A 7,446-nucleotide genomic window follows, 5' to 3' on the forward strand; every position below is an offset into this window, starting at 1 on the left:
AATAAACCTGTAAACTTGTTTATTTGAAGTAAGGTAACTGACCTGCTACCTTCTAGTCTGTATTGCAGTGCATTTTCCTATGTTTGGATACTAATAAATAAAGCCATAAAATGTCCATGTACACTGGGACTCCAATTCTGAAATCCCACTCTTTTAATGCATGACCATTATTTTTATTTAGCTAGTTGATCTGAGGGCGGCAGTGGCTCGGTGGGTAGCACTCACAGCAAGAAGCTCCTGGGTTCGATCCCCAGGCGGGGCGGTCCGGGTCCTTTCTGTGCGGAGTTTGCATGTTCTCCCTGTGCCTGCGTGGGTTTCCTCTAGGAGCTCCGGTTTCCTCCCACAGTCCAAAAACATGCAGTCAGGTTAACTGGAGACACTGAATTGCCCTATAGGTTAATAGGTGTGTGTATGTGTGTGTATGTATGTGTGTCTGCCCTGTGATGGACTAGCGCCCCATCCAGGGTGTTACTGTGTGCCTTGTGCCCATTGAAAAGCTGGGATAGGCTCCAGCACCCCCCACCCCTCCCCCGCGACCCTAATTGGATAAGCGGTTAAGAAAGTGAGTTAGTGAGTTGATCTGATAACTTGACGCTGTACTTGTGACCTGCATTGTGCATCAGAATTATTACAATGCCGTTCCTTCACTAATTTAACACTCTGTTTAGTAAAACTAGTTCACTTTGTGGTGTAGTTGGTAAAGTGGGTGCAAAATATCAGTATGAGTCTTGAAGAATTCATCCTTGCCTCTGATTACTGTCTGTGTTGCCCTGTCTAGACATTTCTGCATGGCCACTGAAGCTCTTATCAGGATAGAGCAGTTTGTACAATGTTTAAGTTAATGCGTGTATTTAATAAAGTTGTATAGTATTTGGTATGGGCGCTCAAGTGGCCGGGATCCAGGTTCTAATATCATCGATGCTATCGGTTGCCTGGGTGTATACACAGACGTAATTGGCAATTGTCCCTTGGGATAGCTGAAGCCTTGTGATTGATTGGCGCCCTGTCTAGAGTATTACTTCCTCGTGCCCAGTGTTTCCCAGTGGAACCAGTCTTGCCTTGATACTGACCAGGATAAAAGGGATAATGAATGAAATAAAATAGTTGGTCAAGACACTAATACTGTCATCCCATTTGTCTACAGTAACAAAACAGAATTTGTCAGCCTACAGTTAAGCTACTTTGCGAATATTGGTTGGGAGGAAGACATGAAGGATGGGATTTTCAGCCTTATTCATACCTCTATAGCAGTCAATAGCTGTCTTAATTAAAATCATCATTCTCAGTGAAGTTCTTAACTAAATGATGTGTAGTTGCATTTCCAGATTGCTTAAACAGCGAGAGATGAAAGTTTTAAAGAAGACTGTGGCTGGCTGCTAGGCCTTCCTTTATACTATCTGTAATGCTGACAAATAAGATCTCAGGAACTGTAAAAAAAAAAAAAAGTACTTACGATGTATGCTTTCTTCTCTCTCTTACAAACATAAACTGTTCTATCTTGTATTTTTTGGAATGATTTAAAAAATAAATATATTTATTCTGGCAACCCAATGGATCAGCTTGTGGAGTGGTCTTTGGGTGGTAGACTGAGTGTTCGGGTCCTGTTGACCACCTGTTTTTCTGGTGTCTGGACTTAATTAGAATAATGTAAATGTAGTTTGTAATTGTTTCATTTACCATTTGGCCTCTTGTATATGGTATTACAATTATTGACACAATAAATGTTATTCAATCTTTAAACATGATTTTACACTCAGGCTTTTTAGTAAAAGCATTAGTCTCTAGGGATGTAACGATACACTCTACCCACGATGCGATGCAATTCACAATACTGGGTTCACGATATGATTTTTTCCTGATTTTTTAAAAAGTTTCCTTTTATTATTTCTCTTTAAAAAAAACAAAAAACTGTATTTGTGCTTTTATTTATCTAAATAATGAGTGCCCTTTTTGAGGTAGGTGCAAACTATGCAAACAATGCTGCACATTTCCCTTTTTGTGTAAAAAAACTAACTGAAATGAAATAAATCCCACATTAAATAAATAAATGAATAATACAAATTAAGAAAGTATCCTCACATAAATAAATTTGGCTGGAAAATTCAGAACCTGGCAACCCTGTAGTGACGTTAACCAGGCAAGGTGAATAGCGCCTCTGCTGTTTAAAGTGAATATCGGTTCATTATACATGTAAACCGATTTAAATCATTACACATGTGAATCGATTTTTAACTGTCTTGTGGTGCATCGTTACATCCCTAATAGTTTCAATAAACCAGTTCACCTAATTTAATTTGTAAGGAAGTTTAGCTAAAATAATGCTACAAAATGTAAGAACATTTTTAAATTGCTTTGAAAAAGGTTGTGTTGTGCTTTTAAATTTGATTGGATATTATTGTTATTTTTACCCATCAAACTACACTGAATCTTATATAATATAAAAAGAATCTGTGAGTATTTTGAAAGTACTGTATATTAAAAATTAGACCCTTTCCTGTGGCACTACAAATTGTGGTCAGGTGCATTTTGTTTGCCAAAATTATCACTGAACTCAGTTGGAGTTCTCTTCTTGCAATTTAAACTGATTGGACCTAGTTTGAAAAGGCACATCTAGATCTATATGGGCTCATAATTTACACTGCATTGTCAGAACAAAAACCAAATCATGAATTCCAAGGAACTGAAAAGAGACAAAAAAAAATCTCTGGTCTGGTGAGGCGATAAGCTGAACGCTCATCACGATACGCTAACTGATAATGTCCCAAATTCACAAAGGAAAACTACACATGCTGGGAACCATAAAATAAATCTGATGGGCCCAAAATATAAAACATATCAAACTATAATACCTGTCCTGATATAAATGAAACAGATATTTACATTTTCGGCATTTAGCAGACGCCTCTTATCCAAAGCAACTTACAGTACTGTGACAGTATATTATCTAAGCAATTAAAGGCTAAGGGCCTCGCTCAAGGGCAGCAAACTGGCAGTGGTGGGGCTTAAACCAACAACCCTCTGATTACTAGTCCAGTAGCTTAACCACTAGGCTACGACGATAGGTTAAACATGGTAAATCCAAAATAAATAAAAATAAATATAAATAAATGTAACTCTTTAGGCAGACAGGAACTGCACAACCCTTGGCTAAAACCATCCCTACAGTGAAACATGGTGGTGGCAGCATCATGCTATGAGGGTCTTCTAAGTAGCACAGAATGGAACAGGTAAATGCAGCCATATATAGAAACACCCATAAAAAAACTCCTCCAGAGCACATGCAAACTTATACTGAGGTAGTAATTTATCTTTCAACACAACAATGACCCTAAGCATACAGCCAAAACAACACTGCAGTGGTTTGGAGGCAAGTCTTTGAATTGTACTTAAGTGGCCCAAAGCTAAGACCTAAACCCCATCAAACATCTGTGGAAACACCTGAACTTGGCAGTTCACTTTGCTCATTTTTGCTTGATGCAACACTTCAACTGCTCAACAGTCCGTGGTCGCTCTTGTCTGGTTCTTCTTTTCATTATGTGCCATACATTTTTAATAAGAGACAGACCTGGTCTGCACGTAGGCCATTCAAACACTCGCACTCTGTGTCTACGAAGTCGTGCTATTGTAGTGCTTGCAAATTGAGGCCTTTCATGGACTTTCCAGGAAAAGACATTACCTTGACAGCAGCATTTGTTTATCTCAGTGTATGCCTACCTGTCAGTGTTGCCTTCCCACATGCAAATCACCCATGCTGTGAGCACTGATGCACCACCATACCATGACAGATGTTGGCTATTGCACCTCTTGCCAGTAACTGTCGGGACCTTTGACATGGAAAACTTGGCGTCTGTTAGCTTCCTCTTTTAAAGGTTATTTCAGGATGCATTTCTTGATGCAGTGTCGGACTGCTGAGCCTGTGTGTCATAGTATCACACTAACACACCACCACCATGTCAGTGTCACTGCAGTGCTGAGAATGATCCACCACCCAAATAATACCTGCTCTGTAGTGGTCCTGGGAGAGTCCTGACCATTGAAGAACATCATGAAAGGGGGCTAACAAAGCATGCAGAGAAACAGATGGACTACAGTCAGTAATTGTAGAACTACAAAGTGCACATTGTCCCAACTTTTCTGGAAATGGTTTGTTCATGGTTTTGCATAAGTCTTTTAAGCTGTTATACTAAACCTGATTTGTCTTGCCATCCAATCTATCATTTTAAGAACAACATTTAATTGAACGTTTGAGTAGCAAGTCAGTTCTCTAATCTCTTAATCTAACAATTACTGAATTACTTTGTAGCAACTTCTTTGAAATAAGAATGCAATGTTTGCTCCTCTTGTCTTTTTCATTTGGCCATAAAAGAAGGTCTGTGCTTGCCTCCACACTTTTCCATCCAAAAGCCTACAGCTGGCCGCCACTCCTCAAACTCTCCATTGTCTCGGGCACTTCCTGCTTCCCATTTGGAGCAGTTCCTGCTTGCATCAGTCAGATTGTTCTGTGGGAAGGAAACGGCACAAATGAGGCCTCTCTAATTTCTCACAGTATGCTCCTAGTAAAACTGTAGGAGTTTATGTGGCTTAAGATGGATTTATTTTTTTAAATACAGTCTTCACAGACAATTTTCTATTGTCAGTGTTCTGTAATGTCAGACAAAAAGTCAGTGTTCTAGCATTTCAGACAAAAAAGGTGGTTGTATTTCTTTTCCAATCTTTACTCCCAATTTTCCTTACATCTAGTTCTCTATTACAATTTCTCTTGCACCACCCCTACTCAAACTGGCACCCGCCCCCTCAGACACAGTTGAAGTTGCTTCCTGTTTCTTGTATACCAGACAGCGATGAATTCTTACAGAGTACCAAACCACATATGGAGAGTCATGCCCTACCAGTTTCTCCACTACTTGTGCTGTTGTCTCAAATAAAAAGCAGGAATGGCTGTTGCAGCATCATTGAGAAGCCACCCTGTCTGATCTCTCTCTTTCAGACACAGGCAACTGTATACAGTACTTCTAAATTTACTGATGCTGGTCATCCAACCATAGAACATAGATTAATATAGATTGTATAGATTGTATATATATTCTTTGGTTGACAGAAAGGAATCAGTTGTTATTGAATGCATATGATCCATTAGGAATGCTTACTGTTTAGAAAGGTTCATGACTTTCAACCTAACCCAATGAAAAACCTGCAGAGTTTAAAATCATTTTTTCTGAAGGCTTTCTGAACTAAAGCACTGTCAACTTCAGTGCTTAACTGTAAAGAAGGTGCTTTGCAGCAGCCACTCTGCAAGCTGCTTCACTTTGATAAGGATAACCTAGGGCAGACAGAATGCCTTTATTTGTGATATACAGTATATGAACATTACAATGATTTTTTTTTCAATTTTGCATATCTGAGGTCAAAGTGCAGGTTCCATTGTATGGTGCCCTGGAACCGAGAGGGTTAAGGGCTTTGCTCAGGGGACCCAGGGGCGTAACAACAGGTGGGGCAGGTGCACTGGGGCCCATGGCAAGGGGGGGCCCTCCACGACATGAACTTAGCTACTCACCTCAATGAGGTGCCCCCCCATTGGCTGCACTCGCCAGGTTGTTATTATTATATTACAATATTTTCATTAAGTAAAATTTAAATTAAAACTGTGCATTAAAAACACCAGATCAGCTATCAGCATATACAGTGTATCACAAAAGTGAGTACACCCCTCACATTTCTGCAAATATTTCATTATATCTTTTCATGGGACAACACTATAGACATGAAACTTGGATATAACTTAGAGTAGTCAGTGTACAGCTTGTATAGCAGTGTAGATTTACTGTCTTCTGAAAATAACTCAACACACAGCCATTAATGTCTAAATAGCTGGCAACATAAGTGAGTACACCCCACAGTGAACATGTCTAAATTGTGCCCAAATGTGTCGTTGTCCCTCCCTGGTGTCATGTGTCAAGGTCCCAGGTGTAAATGGGGAGCAGGGCTGTTAAATTTGGTGTTTTGGGTACAATTCTCTCATACTGGCCACTGGATATTCAACATGGCACCTCATGGCAAAGAACTCTCTGAGGATGTGAGAAATAGAATTGTTGCTCTCCACAAAGATGGCCTGGGCTATAAGAAGATTGCTAACACCCTGAAACTGAGCTACAGCATGGTGGCCAAGGTCATACAGCGGTTTTACAGGACAGGTTCCACTCGGAACAGGCTTCACCAGGGTCGACCAAAGAAGTTGAGTCCACGTGTTCGGCGTCATATCCAGAGGTTGGCTTTAAAAAATAGACACATGAGTGTTGCCAGCATTGCTGCAGAGGTTGAAGACGTGGGAGGTCAGCCTGTCAGTGCTCAGACCATATGCCGCACACTGCATCAACTCGGTCTGCATGGTCGTCATCCCAGAAGGAAGCTGACGCACAAGAAAGCCAGCAAACAGTTTGCTGAAGACAAGCAGTCCAAGAACATGGATTACTGGAATGCCCTGTGGTCTGACGAGACCAAGATATACTTGTTTGGCTCAGATGGTGTCCAGCATGTGTGGCGGCGCCCTGGTGAGAAGTACCAAGACAACTGTATCTTGCCTACAGTCAAGCATGGTGGTGGTAGCATCATGGTCTTGGGCTGCATGAGTGTTGCTGGCACTGGGGAGCTGCAGTTCATTGAGGGAAACATGAATTCCAACATGTACTGTGACATTCTGAAACAGAGCATGATCCCCTCCCTTCGAAAACTGGGCCTCATGGCAGTTTTCCAACAGGATAACGACCCCAAACACAACCTCCAAGATGACAACTGCCTTGCTGAGGAAGCTGAAGGTAAAGGTGATGGACTAAACCCAACTGAGCACCTGTGGCGCATCCTCAAGTGGAAGGTGGAGGAGTTCAAGGTGTCTAACATCCACCAGCTCCGTGATGTCATCATGGAGGAGTGGAAGAGGATTCCAGTAGCAACCTGTGCAGCTCTGGTGAATTCCATGCCCAGGAGGGTTAAGGCAGTGCTGGATAATAATGGTGGTCACACAAAATATTGACACTTTGGGCACAATTTGGACATGTTCACTGTGGGGTGTACTCACTTATGTTGCCAGCTATTTAGACATTAATGGCTGTGTGTTGAGTTATTTTCAGAAGACAGTAAATCTACACTGCTATACAAGTTGTACACTGACTACTCTAAGTTATATCCAAGTTTTATTTCTATAGTGTTGTCCCATGAAAAGATATAATAAAATATTTGCAGAAATGTGAGGGGTGTACTCACTTTTGTGATACACTGTATATATATATATATATATATATATATATATATATATATATATATATACAGGGCTGTCGTTAATCGCGTTAATTAACGCGATTAACGCGTTAAAATTTTAATCGCGATTTAAAAAATTAATCAATTTTACATTTGTTTTAATTAACACTTTTTTTTATATAGCTACAGTCAATT

Source organism: Trichomycterus rosablanca, chromosome 8 (assembly GCF_030014385.1).
Source record: "Trichomycterus rosablanca isolate fTriRos1 chromosome 8, fTriRos1.hap1, whole genome shotgun sequence".
Classification (NCBI taxonomy): domain Eukaryota; kingdom Metazoa; phylum Chordata; class Actinopteri; order Siluriformes; family Trichomycteridae; genus Trichomycterus; species Trichomycterus rosablanca.